Source organism: Hypanus sabinus, chromosome 10, assembly GCF_030144855.1.
Source record: "Hypanus sabinus isolate sHypSab1 chromosome 10, sHypSab1.hap1, whole genome shotgun sequence".
Lineage (NCBI taxonomy): Eukaryota > Metazoa > Chordata > Chondrichthyes > Myliobatiformes > Dasyatidae > Hypanus > Hypanus sabinus.
In genome coordinates, this window is record NC_082715.1 from 135,465,746 (window position 1) to 135,485,349 (window position 19,604).

A 19,604-nucleotide genomic window follows, 5' to 3' on the forward strand; every position below is an offset into this window, starting at 1 on the left:
TTAAATGTTTCCTGCAGATTGAATGTAACTACGGCCCTGCGTGTCGTTACGATCAACCCGTCAGCCTCCCGGATGATCCAGTGTGACCTCCAGTTTCACCTCCTACTCCTGATTAGGTTCTGTACATCGTGAGCCCCGTGTAGATTGAGGGATCTTTTTTTTTCCGAGCACCTACGCTCCAGAAAATGCGGGATTTCCCGCTGGCCAATCACTTCAGTTATATTTTCCATTCGGACATTTCAATCCATGTCATCATTTACAGCAGCAAAGTGACCTTCAGGTTGGAGGAACAACACCTTATATTCCGTCTGTGCAACCTCTAACTTGATGGCATGATCATTCATTTCACGAAATTCCGTTATTGCTCCCCCACTTCACTATTCCCACATTCCCGTTTCCCTCTCTCACGTTATCTCCTTATGCCAATCACGTCCCTTTGGTGCTCCTCGCTCTTTCGGTTTCTTGCATGCTGTTCTACGCTCTCCTATCCGATTCTCCTTTCTCCAGCCCTTTATTTTTTCACCAATCAACTTAGCAACTCTACTTCACCAACACCCCAGCTCCCGGTTTCTCCTATCGTCTACCAACTTCGTTCTCTCCTGCCCCACCTTCTTGCTCTCACTTCTCTTGTTTTTCCTCCAATCCTGAAGAACGGCTTCGGCCCGAAACGTTGATTATTTAATCTTTTCCACAGAAGCTGTCTAGCGTGCTGAGTTCCTCCAGCAGTCTGTGTGTGTGGTCTGTTAGATGCTGAAGCTATAAGCTCTTCTTGCAGGTACAGTCGTCAGGGACACTGGCGGTCTCCCCACATCCCACAAGATGAGAATTCCAGTATTATGTATAACATCCCCACTGCTTAAAATGTGCTATAAGAAACAAAGAAACAATAAATAACAAAAAAAGCTCAATTGTAGGCCTGCGCCTCTGCTCACAAAGCCTCGATAAACCAAAGCCTCAACTCTCCAAACTAAGACTGACCCATTCACACACTGGCTGCGCCGTAGAACCCTAACTTCTTTTCTTTGGATCTTACCATGCATAATTCAGTGTCTGCTTGGGAACTGCATACGCAAAACGTGTCGATTGTCCCCGCTCTCTTCTTCCATACTCTCTATGCCTCTAGGCATTCGGTGTCTCGTTGGAAACTGTGGTGCAAAAATGCCCGAAGGGCATTTGACTACCAGACTACCAAGAATTCTAAGGACGCCTATTAAGTGCAAAATGATACCAAAGGACAAATTGGTCCTCTTGAAGTTCAGTGTAATCAGCAATCCATGCCTGAAGTCGAAGTCGAAGGAGATAGGGGATTAGTATATTTTTTTGCATCTGTATTTACACGGATGAAGACATTTTTCATGTTTTATTGTTTAGCAGCACTGAATCACAGAGGATTTAATTTAGCTTTTATGACAGTGATCAACAGTAAAAGACTCAGTCTTGTCAAAGTGAAAACAGATCTCTACAAAACGATCTAACTTAATCACAAATATAAAACTCAAAATAATTATATACCTCTTCACCCCCTCAAATGTGACACACCATATGTTCAATGGCGATCCAATTGGTTTTAGGAGTCACATAATTAGTTAAATGGATATCTGTTTTTGGAGACCTGTGTCCAGTTAAGTTGTCTCAATTGATTGTAGAAGGTCTAACTGGTGGTCGGTCAGCATCCTGGCAAAAACTACATCATGAAGGGGGAAAAGAAAAGCACTCCAATCAAATCCAAAAAAAAGGTTGTTGAAAAGCACAAGTCAGGAGATGGAGAGAGCAAAATTTCCAAGTTACTGAATATCCCTTGGATTATAGTTAAGTCAGTCATCAAGAAATAGAAAGAATATGGCACATCCGTAAATCTGCCTGGAGTAGGTCGTCCTCAAAATCTGAGTAACCGAGCAAGAAGAGGATGAATAAGAGAGGACGCTAAGAGACCTATGACAACTCTGGAGGAGTTACAAGCTTTATTGAGATGGGAGAGACAACGGAAACAATAACTGTTGCTCTGGTGCTTCACCAGTCGCAGCTTTATGGGAGAGTGGCAAAGAGAAAGCCACTGTACGTAGGTGCAAATAATACTCCATATTAGGCCCTAGCAAAGTCTTCTACAACTTCAAATAACATCTCATCTCCTGTACTCAGTAACTTGACCTATGAAAGCCAATAACGCAAGGGCTTTCTTTATGATCCTATCTAGCCATAACGCCACTTTCAATGAGTTATGCGACTTTTTCTCCAGTCCTGTTTTAGGGGCCCTGTTTGAAACACCGACTTCTATCTTTTCCTTAGATACTGCTTGGCCTGCTGAGTTCCTTTAGCATTTTCTTGTTTTTTTTTTTTGGGTTTTTTTGGCTTGGATTTCCAGCTTCTGTAGATTTGCCCTTGTTTGTGATCAGAACTTCATGTGTCTTGCAACATTAGATCTTGCTATACATTTGTTCATCGGAATTGCTGAGTGAACTATTTTGCACCCGTTAACGTGATCAATCCCTTCTTATTCTTCTGTTCACCAATAAAGTCTCACTAGACGAGTTGCCCTGTATGTTATATCTGATCACTGCTCTGACATTTTCTCTGAAAAGTAACTTCACTCCCCTTACTTTAATTTTTTTTCCGTTCAATCACGTCTAAAACAACGAAACCCCGAAATATTGATCTGCCTGTAAACACAAAGTACACTGCAGATGCTGTGGTCAAAGCAACACCTACAACAACCTGGAAGAACTCAGCCGGTCGGACAGCATCCGTGGAAACGAGCAGTCAACGTTTCGGGCCGCGACCCTTCGTCAGGACCTGACCCTTCATGACGAGGTGTCTCGGCCCGAAACGTTGACTGCTCGTTTCCACGGAAGCTGTCCGACCGGCTGAGTTCCTCCAGCGTGTTGTACGTGTTGCTTTGATCTGTCTGTCCCGTCCCTTCAGCAATCAAGTCTCATGACTGGCTGCAAAATCATAATTCTATGTGTTGGTTCATGTCCTGGCTCATGTACTTTTCCTACAATACTTTTTGCATTGAAGTGGACGCAACTTACCCACCATGTTTAACCTTGCTGCCTGACTTTGTCTGAGGTCTTAACAACATGTGTCTCTACAACCATTCTACGATGTGTTCTGGCATTCTAATTCCCGTCACCGGCAACTCTAGTTTCAACCACTCCAGCCCCACTCTCCCACCTTCCGTGCCGTAGTAGCAAATCTTCCCGCTAGGACATTAGTCCTCCTCCAGTTTAAGTGAAACGGTCTCTAATCTGCATGTCCCACCTTCCGCGGAAGAGAGCTCAATGATCGAAAATTATGAAGCACATCCTCCTGCACATTTTCCATAGCCACATGCCAAAATGTATGATCCTTCTATTCCTGGCCTTACGAGCACGCGGCACGGGTAGCAGTGCTGGGATGACAGAACCTCCCGTTCTTCAACTTCGAAAGGACCTCTCTAAACTCACTTTACTCACGTGGTGCCTCTTCCTACCAATGTCACCGGTACCTATATGGCTCACGGCCTCTGGCTACTCACTCTCCCAGTTTAGAATATGGACGACTCGATCCGAAATGTCCTGGAATAACACCCCGGAGGCGCTATGCCATCCGGAATCTCGTTCTCTCCGGAGTACCTCGTTTCTGTTCCGCTAACTAATAAAACCCTTATTGCCACAGATCGTCTCTTCTCTACCCTTCTTTTCTCAGACACAGAGCCAGATCCAGTATGAGACCTGACTGCTGCGACTTTCCTTTATTACGTCATCCCTCCCAACAGTATCCAAAGTGTACAGCATCCAACTGTTGATAAGGGGGACGGCCTCAGGGGTACTGTGCACTGGCTGTTTCACCTGATCCACTCTGCGACAGTGACCCAGTTTCCAGTGTCCTGCACATTGGGTGTAACGACTCTCAATATCCTGTGAAGCAGGACCTCCAGTGTAGTTATTTCTGGATTGCTAGCACCAGTAAGGGCGGAAACGGGATGATTTGGCAGATAAATACGTGGTTGAGAAGCTGGTGCTGGGGTCAGGGCTTCAGGTTCTTGGATAATTAAAATCTCTTCGGGGGGGAGGGGGGGTATATGACCTGTTCAAAAGTGAGGGGTTGCACCTAAACTCGAGGGGGACCAATATTCTCGCGGGCAGGTTTTTTAGTGCTGTTGGGGAGTGTTTAAACTAACTTGGCGGGGATGGGAACAGAAGTGAATGGACTCAGGATAGAACCGATGGTAAATAGTAAAGATAGTGTGCAGTCAGATTGTCAGGAACACAGGCAGGGAATGGGACTTAGTTGCAGTCAACAGGCTGAGTATTAACTCACCAGGGATCCAGAGTTAGAAAGGATAGCAAATACGGTACTCGTGGTGCTGTGATGTTCTGGCCATCACTGAATCGTGGCTGAAGGATGGTTGTAGTTGGGAGCTGAATGTCTAAGATTACATCTTATATTTGAGGGATAGGTAGGTAGGCAGAGGGGGTGATGAGGCTCTACTGATAAAGAATGGCATCAAATCAGTAGAAAGATGTGGCATAGGATCAGAAGATGCAGAATCCTTGTGGGTTGAGTTGAGAAACTGCAAGGGTAAAAGGATGTTAATGGCGGTTATACACAGGCCTCCCAGCAGTGCCTGGGATGTGAACCAAAGGTTATAACAGGGAATAGAAAAGGCGAGACAAATGGGTAATCTTATGGTAATGTTTGAACATGCAGGTCAATTTGGGAAAATCAATTTGGTAATGGAGCTCAAGAGAGTGTGTTTGTTGAATGTCTAAGTGATAGTTTTTTTAGCGCAGTTTGTCCTTGAGCCTACTAATGGATCAGTTATACTGTATTGGGTGTATTTAATGAACCGGAGGCAATTAGGGAGGTTAAGGTGAAAGAACCCTTAGGAACCAGTGATCAGAGTATGATTGTGTTCAGCTTGAAATTTGATAGGCAGAAATAATGTCTGATGAAGAAGTATTTCAGTGACAAAAGTATGAGAGAGGAATTGCCCAAATTAAAATGGCAGGAGCTGCTGGCAGGGATGACAACAGAGGAGAAATGGCGTCCGTTTCTGGGAAAAATGAGGAACGTGCAGGACATCTGTATACCAAAAATGAAGAAATACTTAAATGGTAAAATAGTACAACCGTGGTTGACAAGGGAAGCCAAAGTTATTGTAAAAGCAGAAAGAAAGGGCATACAATAAAAGAAAAAAAAACTAGTGGGTTGATCGAGGATTCGGAAGTTTTCAGAACTTACAGAGATGAACTAAAATAGTATTAGAAGGGAAGAGATGAAATAAGAAACCAACAGAATGCTTGATGTTGTACTGTGTGAAGGAAGAGAAATGGGTGAGAGAATGTGCTCAAAAATCTGAAAGACCTAAAGCTCTATAAGTCACCCAGACCAGAGGAGCTGCATCCTAGGCTTCTGAAAGTGGTTGCGTTAGAGATTATCGTGGCATTACAAATGATCTGTCAAAAATCACTGGTTTCGGGCGTGGTTGCAGATCACTACAAATTTTCAAATATTACTTCGCTCTTTCAGAAAAGAGGAAGGCAGCAGAAAGTAAATTATAGACCAGTTAGCCTGACTTCAGTGGTTGAGAAGATGTTGTTAAGGATGATCATGATGGAGTATTTGGTGACACAGGACAAGATAGTACAACGTTTGCCCGGTTTCTTTCAGCGAAAATCCTACCTGTCGAACCTATTGGAATTCTTTGAGTAGATTCTAAGTAGGATAGATGAAGGGGATTTAGTGGATGTTGTATATTTGGACTTTCAGAAGGCTTTTGGCAAGCTGCTGCTCTTGTTGCTGCTTATCAAGTTAAGAGCCTATGTTATTACTGGCAGGTTATTAACATGGTTACAACATTGGTAGGAGGCAGTGAATGGGAATAAAACAACCTCTTTCTGGTTGGCTGCGAATGATTAGTGGTGTACTTCATCGGTCGTTATTGGGACCGCTTCTTTTTTATGCTGTATATAAATGGTTTAGATGATAGAATAGATGGCTTTGTTGCCAAGTTTGCAGATGATACTCAGATGGGTGGAGGGGCAGGTATTGTTGAGGAAACAGATGGGATGGAGAATGACAGACAGATTAGGAGAATGGGCACGAAAATGGCAAATGAAATATAATGTTGGAAAATGTATGCTCATGCACTTTGGTAGTAGAAATAAATATGAGGACGATTTTCCAACCAGCGAGAAAATCCAGGAATCTGAAATGCAGAGAGACTTGGGAGTCCTTATACAGAACACCCTGAAGGTTAACTTGCAGGTTGAGTTGGTGGTGTAGAAGCCAAATGCCATGTTAGCATTCATTTCAAGAGATCCAGAATACAAGAGCAAGGATGTGATGGTAACACTTTACAAGGCGCTATTTTCAGGTGCTATTTAGGTGATATATTCAGGAGATATCTTAATTAATTCAGTTTTGTCATTTAATTTATGCATTTTGCTTTGTTCTCTATTTGTAATTCATTCATTTATAAATTTAATTCTTACTCTCCTGTGTTATTGTGTGTTATCCGTGTTATGTGACCTTCAGTGTTTTACAACCTCTCTGGAGAGACTTTATCTTCTTTCACTGCATGCAGGTATATAGATAAATGAAAATAAACTTGACTCTAATTCATCTAGTTTGAAGAAATTACTGCTCATCTTAACCTCTAGATGTTAAAAGAAAAATATCGTCTTCACGCAGCAAATGGCACGTATATGAAAAAGCTTCCAGAGAATGTAGTTGGGCAGGTACAATAACAACATTAAAAACACATTTAGGTACGTATACTAAGAGAAAACGAGGATATGTGTGAAGCCTGAGTGATTGGGACTAGCATTAAAGAGAACCCTGGATGGCATGGATATATTCGGTTAAACACCATGTTTCGAAGCAACAATGTTTTGTGTCTCTGTGAATCGGAGAGGATTTCTTGGTGTGGGGACCTACCCCAATAGTCAGAGTACTTTCCTGTGATACCCATTCACACTGCTTCCAGCGCTCTCTGATGCAACGCTCAGTTAAACACTTGTTTTGAGGGCAGTCACTGTACATTTTAAGAGCCCAGCCCATCATTAGGCCGTGGTTCCGTTGAGTTCAGGAGACAGGTGACCTGGTGAAAGCCACACTCTTCATTCTGCAAAAAAGGTTGGCAGTAAATTACTGTAAATGAGGGGGCAATCTTAGCATTTGGTTCAAAATCGGTTTTATATTAATTTTAAAATAATATGACATCTTTAATGAATCGATGTTTAGATCAAATTCTTAACTGCTTTCTGAATTTCCTCTGAGTTAGAGCATAAACATATGTGCAGGTACAGGAACCGAGCAGCCTCAGCATCTATCTAACTTGTTGCGCAATAGATATGGGGTTACTCAGATTTTTGCCTGTATAATTAAAGTTTACAAGGGCCAATTCCCTAGCATAAGAACGTACTGTGGCATGCAAAAGTTTGGTCACCCCGGTCAAAATTTCTGTTACTGTGAATAGCGAAGCGAGTAAAAGATGACCTGATTTCCAAAAGGCATAATGTTAAAGATGATACGTCTGTTTACTATTTTAAGCAAGATTACTTTTTTATTTCCATCTTTTACAGTTTCAAATTTACAAAAAAGGAAAAGGGCCCAAAGCAAAAGTTTGGGCAACGTTCATGGTCTGTATTTAGCAGCACCCCCTGTGGCAGGTATCACAGCTTGTAAACGCTTTCTGTAGCCTGCTAATAGTCTCTCAGTTCTTGTTTGGGGGATTTTCTCCCACTCTTTGCAAAAGGCTTATAGTCCAGTGAGATTATTGGGCCGTCTTGCATGCACTGCTCTTTTGAGGTCTATGCACAGATTTTCGATGATGTTAAGGTCAGGGGACTGTGAGGGACATGGCAAAATCTTCAGCTTGCGCCTCTTGAGGTAGTCCATTGTGGATTTTGAGGTGCGTTTATGATCATTATCCTGTTGTAGAAGCCATCCTCTTTCCATCTTCAGCTTTTTTACAGACGGTGTGGTGTTTGTTTCCAGAATTTGCCGATATTTATTTGAATTCCTTGTTCCTTCTACCAGTGAAATGTTCCCCGTGCCACTGGCTGCAATACAAGGCCAAAGCATGATCGATCCACACCCACCCCCAGTTGGGGAGGTGTTCTTTTCATTTAATTCTGCACCCCTTTTTTTCTCTAAACATACCTTTGCTCATTGCGGCCAAAATGTTCTATTTTAGATTCATCAGTCCACAGGACTTGTTTCCAAAACTCACCAGACTTGTTTAGATGTTCCTTTGCAAATTCCTGACACTGAGTTTTGTGGAGAGGACGCAGGAAAGGTTTTCCTCTGACGACTCTTCCATGAAGGTCATATTTGTGCAGGTGTTGCTGCACAGTGGAACAGTGCATCACCACTCCAGACTCTGCTAAATCTTCCTGACGGTCTTCTGCAGCCAAAAGGAGTATTGATTTGCCTTTCTAGCAAACCTACGAGCTGGGAAAGTTTTCTTGGTCTTCCAGACCTCAACTTGACCTTCGCCATTCTTGTTAACTGCCATTTTTAAATTACATTAGGAACTGAGGAAACGGCTACCTGAAAACACTTTGCTATCTTCTTATAGCCTTTTCCTGCTTTGTGGGCATCATTTATTTTAATTTTCAGAGTGCTAGACAGCTGCTTAGAGGAGCCCATGGGTGTTGATTGTTGGGACAAGTTTTGAGGAGTCAGGGAATTTATAAATCTTTGAAATCTGCATCAGCTGGCCTTTCTTAACGATGACTGTGAACATAATGTAGCTCCTACCAGCTAATTAAGGTCTGAGCACTTGGTAAAAGTTATCTGTGAGCTCAAATCTCTTGGGATGCCCAAATGTTTCCATGGTGCTCATTCCTTTTCTTCACTCTAAAATTGTACAAAATAAAAATAAAACACGAATCTTGCTTAGAATGTTGGAAAGAATATTTCATCTTTAACTTTATGACTCTTGGAGATCAGTTAATCTTCTACTCACTTAACTATTCACAGTAATAGAAATTTTTACCAGGTGTGTCCAAACTTCTTCCTGCCACTATATATGATTGTAAACCTCAGTTATGAGGAGTTCCTTCGACACACCATTTCAGTTCCAAGAATAGTGGAGTTACCCACGTGTGATCCATATCATCTCAGGCACGAAGGGTCACCCATACAAGTCAGTACGAGAGCTACAATGCCTCTTTTACATCTTTTCAAAACTCGTCTACATTTGTTTCCCGCTAGCCATTCGGAGACCTATGGTATAACCTTGACCACGTTTCTCATACCTGAGATCTGTCTCACTCAATGAACCTTTCGGGATGTTGTCTCTCGGAGCAGATATGACGTTCTTCCCGATCAGTAGTACAACTTCGCTACATCTTTTATATCCCTCTCTATTCTGTTTGAAATGCCTGAATACTGGACTCTTGAGCAAGTTGTCCTGCTTGTAAATCAGACTTGATGGAGTGAATTGCCTAATTATGCTCCGCTGTCTCATAGTCGTATGCTCTTTTGGTATCTAATGCATACATAAAGTATATACTGCATGCACAGGGTATAATTGCAATGAAAATTCATCTTTTTACAGCATTAGCGGCAACGCAGCACTTAATAAACTCTACAGTTTGTTTTAACAGACCGTTAAATTAACCTAAATTACTTATAGCTACAGGACCAGATCAACATAACAAGTTAAGAGAAAGAAATCAACATATTCTTAGGAAGTGTTAGAAAATTTAACGGGCAGCAAAGGAAACACAGTGGTTAGTGCAATCGATTTACAAAGCAAGCGATCACCGATTGGAATTAGATTCTCGTCGCTGTTTGTAAGGCGTTTATATTTTCTACCCATCATCTCATGGGTCTTCTCCATATACTCTGGTTTCCTCCCACATTCCAAAGATTTACGGTTAGTTTAACGACTTGATAGCATGCTATAATGGCGCCGGAAGCGCGGCGTCAGTTCCAGGCTGCCCCCACCACAATCCTCGGATTGTGTTGGCTGATAATGCTAAACGACGCATTTCACTGAATATTTCGATGTACTTATGACAAATAAAGCTAATCCTTCCTTATTTGCTTTCAGGAAGCACTGGCTGAATTCCTTCCATGGATTGTTGCTTAGGGTTTTGATGGCAGTGGTGAAAAGCAATTGTTCAACATTGCGTTGTGAGAATTCAATTTTACTACATGGTTAACAATGATGTAAAGTGATATACACAGGTATATATAGATATATGATCAAATGGGGGCAAATACAGATTCAGATTCAGATTCAGTTTATTGTCATTTATAAACCAGAAATACAATGCAGTTAAAAAATGAGACAACGTTCTCTGGAACTATATCATGAAAAAGCACAAAACAGAGCATATAAGAAAATCCACATAACGTTTGGTAATCCCTAATCCAGAGTCCGGAGACGCTGCTGCGTATTGATATCGCGCTACCGTCTTTGCACGTTCCCTGGAAAGGAACTACAAACCCATAAGACAAAACTAAAGCTATAAGTGCTACACTAAACCACACAGTTACGTATAGTTTCAACAGTGCAGACAATATCATAATTGATAAAAGACTAACTGACAAAGACCACATAATTATAACACATAGTTTCAAATGTGCAAAGCAACACCGTAATCTGATAAAGAGCAGTCCATGGCACGGTTTAAAAGGAAGTCTCAAAGTCATCTCACGCAGACGGTAGAAGGAAGAAAAACTCTTCCTGCCATGATTCTCCAGCGCCGCAGCTTGTCGATACAGCACTCTGGGAGCCCCGACCACAGCCAACTCCGAGTCTGTCAATGCGACCAGTCTAGCCTAGTCGGCATAGGCACATTGGTTTGGAGTAGCCGTTTCAATGCTGTATGATTCTGCAGCCCTAGGATATCTTCACATAGACAGCACGGAATGTCAGGATGGTAGCTGGGCCACTGTTGCTAGAACGACCTTCAAATACTACAGACCAGATCAGAGGGCAGAAACTTAGAATAGGGAGATGTCTACTTAGAAAAGAGATGAGGTGGAATTTCTTTAGCCGGAGTAAGGGGTATCTGTAGAATTCATTGCCAGAGCCGACTGTGAGGCCTAGTTATCAGGTATATTTAAAGTGGAAAATGGTAGGTTCTTGATTAGATAGCGTGTCAAAGGTTACAGTGTAGACTGAAGAACAGACTTAAAATGGATAATAAATCAACCATGATGGTATGGCAGAGTAGACCCGATGGGCCAATTGCCATCATTCTGCTCCAATGTTTTATGCTCTTGTAGTTTTAGGCTCTTCAGGAGAGAGACTACATATGCTTCTCTAATCAATGCTGCTGCGGACAAGTGTTATGACTGCTTCAAATTCCCTCGAGTGAATCAATACCTGCAGCCTTTCTTTGTCTTGGCGCAGTTATGAATGCTGACCGGTTCCTCTGCCTCTCCAGGAGACAAAGAATTGTCATGTCCTCTATGAACCTCACCACTATTTTTAATCGTTGTAGGTTAGAAAGTAACCTCTCTGGAATTGTCATGGCTTGGTATGACAAAGGCTCGGTCTATTAAGATACAGAACTGCAGAGCGTCAGCATTTCACAGAACCTAGCCTCACCTCCATGGACACGACTTATATTTCTCAATTGCTTGAACAGCCGGCATAATCAAAGGCCCCTCCTCTATCTGTTCTCCCTCCTATAGGGTAAAAGTTACAAACGCCTGGAAGCTCTCTGCTATAAGACTATTGAACGAATACCCCAATTCCAAAAGGTAGGCATTTAGTTTGATAATGTATTGTATCTTATTAAGTGCTGCAAGTTATTTTCTACCAACCTGTAACTGTTCCAGTTTATTCAGTCATTGTTTTCCTTATGCTAAGTCAATGCACTGCTGTTATGAAATGATCTGAATGGATTCTTTGCGGAAGGATTTTTACTGTCCTCGGTAAATATGAAGATAATAAACCAAATTGCTCTTGACAGAATGTTTATCTTATTTTTACAGTCATTGTAACTAATAGGCTCCCTATTGTTCCACAGGTATTTTCCCTAGAGGTTAGCTCCCAATATAAACGGTGGCTTCTCTGAACACGGATTGATATTTGATCAGTTAGAAGCCGCGAGTCCACTACACCAGGCATTTCTCAGAGAGAATGGGATACCCAGTAATCTTCCAGTTCGAAAGCATTTACTACCCAGTTCTTGCGGCCATTGGAGTTATTGGTAAGGCGCTGCGCCGGGATCGACCGCAGAATCAAAACTTTGTGCTGCTGCTCCGCTCTGTTTATAAAAGTACATGATTAGTGTTACCGCTCCAGTCAAGGTGATTATTGCCCAGTGAGGTCGAACTCCCAATGCTTTAAATTTCCTTTCTGCAATGCAAGTAAGTTTGCTGAATATATCGCTTTTAATGTTCGTTCTATCATCGCAACTCTGGAGGACGGTGGCGAAATTATGCCGGTCTTTTATTTTATTAACTGTGTTATTATATTTGACTGCTATCGAGCCACAGAATTTTACAGAAAGGTTAAGGCCCAAACAACAGCAAATGCTGGAATGTGAAGCAAATTAAAGTGACTGGAAGAACTCAGCAGGTCGATCAGAGTCCGTGGAAGGAAAAAGATATTCGATTTTTCGATGGCGACCACAAACGGCCAGAAATGTCTCTTTGACTTATCATATCTATGACCGTCTTCTCCCCATCTGGAATAATCGCATTCCCCCAATAAAAACATAGCATTTTATGACTTGCTTACCTGATTATTTGTCCAAATGCCTTTCTAATGTTGCATTTATATCTGCTGCTACTACACTTTGTGCAAAAACAATTTCCTCATTTCCACATTAAAACTCCTTCCTCTTACATTAAATCAATGCTCTGTTATTTCGGCTGCCCCAACGAAGGGACAAATGATTCTGGCGATCTGTCCAATCTGTGCCTCTCATAATCTCATAATATTATCACATCACCAGTCAGACCGTTCATTCCAGGACAATTTATACCACCCCATCCAATCTCTCTCCACAAGTAACGCCATCCAATCCTGGTGAATCTTCACAGCATTCTCTCCAGATCAGCAGTAGTATGGGCACCAGAGTTCCCTACAATACTTCAAGAGTGCCATAATCAGTGTATCTTGAAATCGCAACTTGCTCACACTTATCCCGCATTGCTCACGTCTACCTCCTACTGAAGATCCACAAAAACAGACTGTCTATTAATACTATTGTCACTGCCTGATCCTGCTCTTCTGAATTCGTGTCCTCATATCTCTATTCCATTCTATCAAGTTGGTCCAAACCGTTCTCACCTACATCCGCCACGCTTCTGATGCTGTTAATCTTCTCAAAAGCTTTCAATTCCCTGGCCCTAAGCGCCTCATCTTCACCATAGATGCTCCCTACACACTTCTATTTCCAAAAGCAGGAAGGTCTCAAAGTCCAACGGTGCTCTCTTCACAAAATAACTAACCAATACCCCTTACCACCACCACCCGCTCTGTCTGCCAAGACTGCTGCTCCCACCATCTACAGGACGCGAAGGGTAGTCATGGGCACTCGCAGGTATTCATGCTGTGTTTGTCCCTTCGACTGCTATATTGGACAATTTATGTTTCAAGCCCTCCTCTCTTTTTTTCCGGTCCAGATGTAGGGTCCCTGCTCGAAAAGTCGACTGCAGTCTTTACCATATATGCCGCCAGGCCTGCTGAAATCCTTCAGCATTGTGTGTGTCTTCCGTGGATTTCCAGCATTTAAAATTTTTTTGTTGGCCAATATGTTATCAGCATTTGCAGATTTTCTTTTGTGTGCCATTATATTAGAACAGCAGCTTTATTGCAAATCCGCATCTGACGTGGAAGATGATTAAAGACCAGTTACAAAGAGTGCAGGACTGGTACGGACATGGGTGGCAAAGTAAAGAAACCTTGTCAGGTGACTGGCGAATTTAGTCAAGACGAAATAGGAAATGTATCGTAAGGTTTTCGAAGTTAAAATGAAACTGCATTCTGGAGGTCTCTAAAATAGCTTAAGGGACTAAGCTTAGCCAGAAGGACCAGGAAAAGTTTTCCCGACAAGTAAGATTAAAGCGAATCCCAGAACATTGTATTACAAGAACAAGACCTTAACTAGAGGGAGGGCAGAAGGGAAAAGAGGGAGCATCTGTTAGGCAATGGAGGATATAAATGAAGGTAACTAAGCAATTTACCACAAAGCAAGTTCTTTCCAACTGTTGTAAGACGATTGAACGGTACTCTTTCGTGATGAGATGGACCATTATCCTCACAATCTTCCTCCACATCGTCTACCTGTACTGCACGTTCTCCGATACCGTAACATTTTGTCTTGCACTCCGTTATTAATTTACCTTGTACTACCTCAACACAACGTTGTGATGAATTCAAGTTTAAAGTTCGAAAAAAATTTAGTGTCAAAGTATGTATTCATTAGACAATCTTGAGATTCGTCTCCGAAGGCAGGCACGAACAAAAGAAACCCAAAAGCACCCACAGAAAAGAGAAAAAAATGGAAAATCATGACCGCCAGCAAATAACGTTCTGATCGGAAGTCCACAAAGGGAGTATGAGACCCCTAATTCAGAGCTAGGTCGAATAAACGTCGCGGAGCCCGTCCATGGCCTTGGGCCGCGCCTTTATTCTGGCCTAGCGCCTAATCCTCTTAATAAACATCTTTATTCATCTCTATAAGTAGTACGCAGGCCACATTTTTCACTGTACCTCGACGCATGTGACAAGAAATCAATTTATCTATTTACCTTTCCTTGCAGTTAACCTCGTGGCGATTGTGATCCTGAAACGAGGGAAGTGTGGTCTCTCCAAATGCATCACTTGCTATCTGGTGGCAATGTCTGCAGCCGATCTATTACTGGTTATTTTTAATTTGATATTGAATCGAATTAATAATATTCATTTCCCAGTTAGTTTTCTATTCATCACTCCGGTGTGCGCGATAAGGGTTGTCTTGGTAGCAACAGCCATAGATTGTTCGGTCTGGTTCACAGTCGCTTTCACCTTTGGCCGTTATGTGGCAATTTGTTGTCGGAAGCTCAAACCAAGGTATTGTACCGAGAAAACAGCGGCTGTGGTTTTAGGAACGACGAGTGGCATTGCGTGCTTGCGGTGCATCCCCTGGTACTTTATATTTGTGCCTTCATTTATCATTGACAATGTCCCATGGTTTTGCGCACTGTCCCCGTATTATTACAGCTCACCTTTTTGGACATTATACGAGTCGGTTGACATTCTTCTATTGCCATTGCTTCCAATTGGATTGATTTTGGTGTTTAATGCCCCGACTGTCCGGAGCATTGTTATCGCCAATCGTCTTCGCAAGGGACTCCGCACCAACAGTAAGGGAAAGAACCGCGCTGACCCAGAGTCGGAGAACAGGAGGAAATCCATTGTTTTACTTTTTGCTTTGTCTGCCAATTTTATACTGATGTGGATTACGTATGTTGTACATTCTTTAATCTGGTCAATTGTGAACTATAATTATAGGGACAAAAACCTGAGTAATCCTGTATACATTGTTCAACAGTCTGGATTCATGCTGAACCTACTCAGTTCCTGTACCAACACGTGAATTTATGCTCTTACTCAGCGTAAATTCAGAGAGGGGTTAAAAAATGGGTTTAAATATCTATTAGCTCTAATTGTTAAAATATTTAAATACTAAATTATTCAAAACAAATTGTTAATTTATTCTAAATGGTATAAAATGTATCTTGAACGATAATCTGAAATTACAGTCTCATTTATTACACTTGCTGTTCATTATATTCTTTGTAAGTCTCCACTCTTTATAAATCTTCTAAGTCATGCTTTGAGCTGAACCTCACAGTTTACATCCATTCTTCCAATCCCTCTAAACGCAAGGAATACTCCACCCATTCGCACTCCCCCGACAGAACTCCACCTCCTTTAACCCTTTTCAAACTTATTTTCTTATCGGTACAGGGGAACTAAAATCGTTTATTATTTTCAAATTTTCAAGGACAGACTCTTACAGTTGTGGTGGAAATAATGTGGGGCTTCGATAAAGAAGAGCCAGTGGATGTAGTATGTCTGGGTTCTTAGAAAACATTTGAAGAGGTGCTAGATCAATAATCATTGTGAAAAATAAACACGTATGGCTCATACGTCACTCTTTGTTACGATAAAATATTGGGTGCCTCACCCATGATAGATAGATGTGAGTCTGCTCTGGGCGGAATGAATGGTTGGCTTGATATTGGGATTAGGACTGGGATCTCCGAATTTTACAGTCGAAATGTTGGAAATAAATGTGTATAATTTATGTTAATGTATTTCCTGTGGATGTTCTGCCTCTGGCACAATGTGTCTGTGAAGCTGCTGTAAACAGCTTTCCACTGCACTTTACTGCAGTGCTTGCGAAAGCTCGAGCAGTTAGTTCTGGAAGACAAAAACGTCAGATTTAAAAAGTGAACTGGTTCTGTTGGAGGATTATTGGGCTTTCTTTCTTTCTGCTTTCTGCATTCCCTTCTTCCAAGATTTGTTCTGTCTCATAGAACAATAAGAATAACAATGAAGAGGGTGGAACGTACTTCCTGTAGGATGTGGGAAGATGGGAAGATCTCTATCTATCCTGATGACCACAGTTGCATCCGGCTACAACTTCTCACAGATGCGTTGGGAATCTTAGCTTATTTATTTGTTAATAATATTTTGTCTTTTTTTAAAATTTTTACTTTCACAGCTTGTCGACATCAGTACGCTGGTAATTTCTCCGTCTCTGTGTGTAGTTTTTCAGTGATGATATTCTGTTTCGCAGTATCTCATTGTTGTAAGTGGTGGCATATGTATATTTCGATGAAAAATTACTTTAATCATTGCGGTCCATTCAAAGTGAGTTTGAGGGTTAGCTGCTAAATTTCAGTATAGGGCCTCCAGTATGATGACATCACGATTGTTAACGGTGCCACGTGGTGAGACGGTGTAGGGAAAGAGTTAAGTGCCATTTCTCCTTGGTATACGGGAGTATATAATAATAAGATTCCAGTCCACCTTGGTACATACAAGTACATAAGAATTAAACGCGATATATGCTGAGAATGAGAGGGAGAGAGGTGGGGTGGGGGAGAGGGAAAGAGAGGGGGAGAGGGGGAGAGAGAAAGAGAGAAAGAGAGAAAGAGAGAAAGAGAGAAAGAGAGAGGAAGAAGAGGGAATCGAATTCAGATCCGTGGTTTTTTGAAGAGTTAGTCCAACCTATACAATTGAATTGTGTAATTATATTGGGCACTTTTCTTTACAACCTTTCAGTTAATTTAAGATTCATAAATATAATTCCTTTAATCGTATGCAGTAGGCTACCTACAGAATCTACAGAAACCGGGTTTGAGGTGGGAGAGCCGTCTCAATTCCCGGGTTTGGTGGGACCGGGTTGTGTATTCTTACACTAACACAACCAGTGCAACCAGTGGAGTTTCATACTCATAAAGCCTTTCTAGTCGAGCCCTCTAGTCTGTCTTGAATGGGTACGGATGTCACAGTTTCACTCACCAGCTATGCTACCCCTCTCCATTTCACCATCATCTCCGATCACGTCCAAGATAAAGGAAGCGCAGAATATTGATCTGCCATTCCTGCCCCTCATAAACCAAGTTTCACTGATGGCTACAGTGTCATAATTCGACATGCTGATCCATGCTCTAACCTCATCCATCTTTCCTAAAGTATTCCTTGCATTGCAATATACACAGCTCAGAACATTAGGAACACCATGTTCAAACTTCTGATTCCTGACTATGTATGTAGGTTTAACAACGTCTTTTTCCGCAACCGCTTCACTATCTGTATCCCTTCAGGCGCCCTGGTTCCCATCCCCCTGCAATTCGATTTAAAACCACCACCACACTCTGTCAGAAATAGCAAACTTTCCATATAGCAGAATAGATTATTAAGGGATTGGACAAGATAGAGGCAGGAAATATGTTCCAGATGCTGGGAGAGTCCAGTACCAGAGGGCATGGTTTGAGAGTAAGGGGTAGGTCATTTAGGACAGATTTAAGGAAAAACTTCTTCTCCTAGAGAGTTGTCGGGCTCTGGAATGCACTGCCTCGGAAGGTAGTGGAGGCCAATTCTCTGGATGCTTTCAAGAAGAAGCTAGATAGGTATCTTATGGATAGGGGAATCAAGGGATATGGGGACAAGGCAGGAACCGGGTATTGATAGTAGTTGTTCAGCCATGATCTCAAAATGGCAGTGCAGGCTGGAAGGGCCGAATGGTCTACTTCTGCACCTATTGTCTATTGTCTATTAGTATATTCGTCCCGCTCCAGTTCAGATGCAAACAGTCTTTTCTGTACCGATCCCACCTTCCATGTCAAGTAGACTAATGACCTAAAAATCTGAATCTCTACCTCCTGTACCAACCCCTTGGCCAATTGTTAGACCATTTAAACTTCCCATTTTTGGCCTCAATTGCACGTCAGATGAGTAGTTATCCTGAGATCGGAACCCTTGGTTTCACGACCTTCAACTTAGCACCTAACTGCCTGAACTCCCGACGCACGACCTCGTCACCCACTCTAACACGTTACTAGTACCGACGTGGACCACAGCCTGGCTGCTGCCCCACACGCCACCCGCCCAAAATAAGATCGGTGTGGACATGGACTCGATCTAGATGTCCCTTTCTCTGGGACCCGGGAATCTTGTTCCAGTTCACAGCACTTCCTTTCAGTTGTCCTGACCAACGAATCTCCTATCACTATAGTTGGCTTCTTCCCACTTCCTTTCTGAGCCACAAAGCCAGGTACCATGCCTGAGACCTGGCCGTTATGGCTTTTCTCTACTGGGTCAATAGTATCAAAAGCGGTATATCTGTTGTTGAGGGAAATGTCAAAGGGGTACTGTGCACTGGTTGTTTATTTCTTGCATTACCTCTTGACGCTTAAATGTTTCCTGCACCTGGAATGTAACTACGGCCATGTATGTCGTTACGATCAACCCGTCAGCTCCCCGAATGATCCAGAATAATCTCCAGTTTCATCTGCTACTCCTCAATAAGGTCTATATATCGGTGATCTTGGTGTTGTTTGGGAAATCGCTTTTCCGGACACCTACAATCCGTGCACCAGAAAGAGCAGGATCTCCCGCTAGCCACCAACTTCAGTCAAACTTTCCATCCCCATTTGGACGCTTTAGTACATGACACCCTCTACTGCAGCAAAGGGCCGTGCAGTTTGGAGGAGCAACACCTGAAATTCCGATTGGGTAACCTCCAACCTGAAGGCATGATCATTCCTTTGTCGAAATTCCCAACTTTACTATAGCTGCAGTCCCGTTTCCCTCTCTCACGTTATCTTCTTACCTTCCCATCACCTCCCACTAGTGTTCCTTGTTCTTTCCGTTTCTTCCATGGTTTTTACGTTCTCCTAACAAATTCCCCTTTCTTCAGCCCTTTATTTTTCACCTAACTCCCAACTCTTTACTTCACCACCACCCCCTCCCCTCGTCTGCCGGCTTCCATTATCGCCTAGTAACTCCCTTCTCCCCTCCCCCACATTACTGCTCTGACTTCTCTTCTTATTCCTCTAATCCGGCACGAAACGTTGAATATTTAACCTTTTCCACAGATGCTGTCAGGCGTGCTGAGTTCCTCCAGTAATTTGTGTGTGTTGTC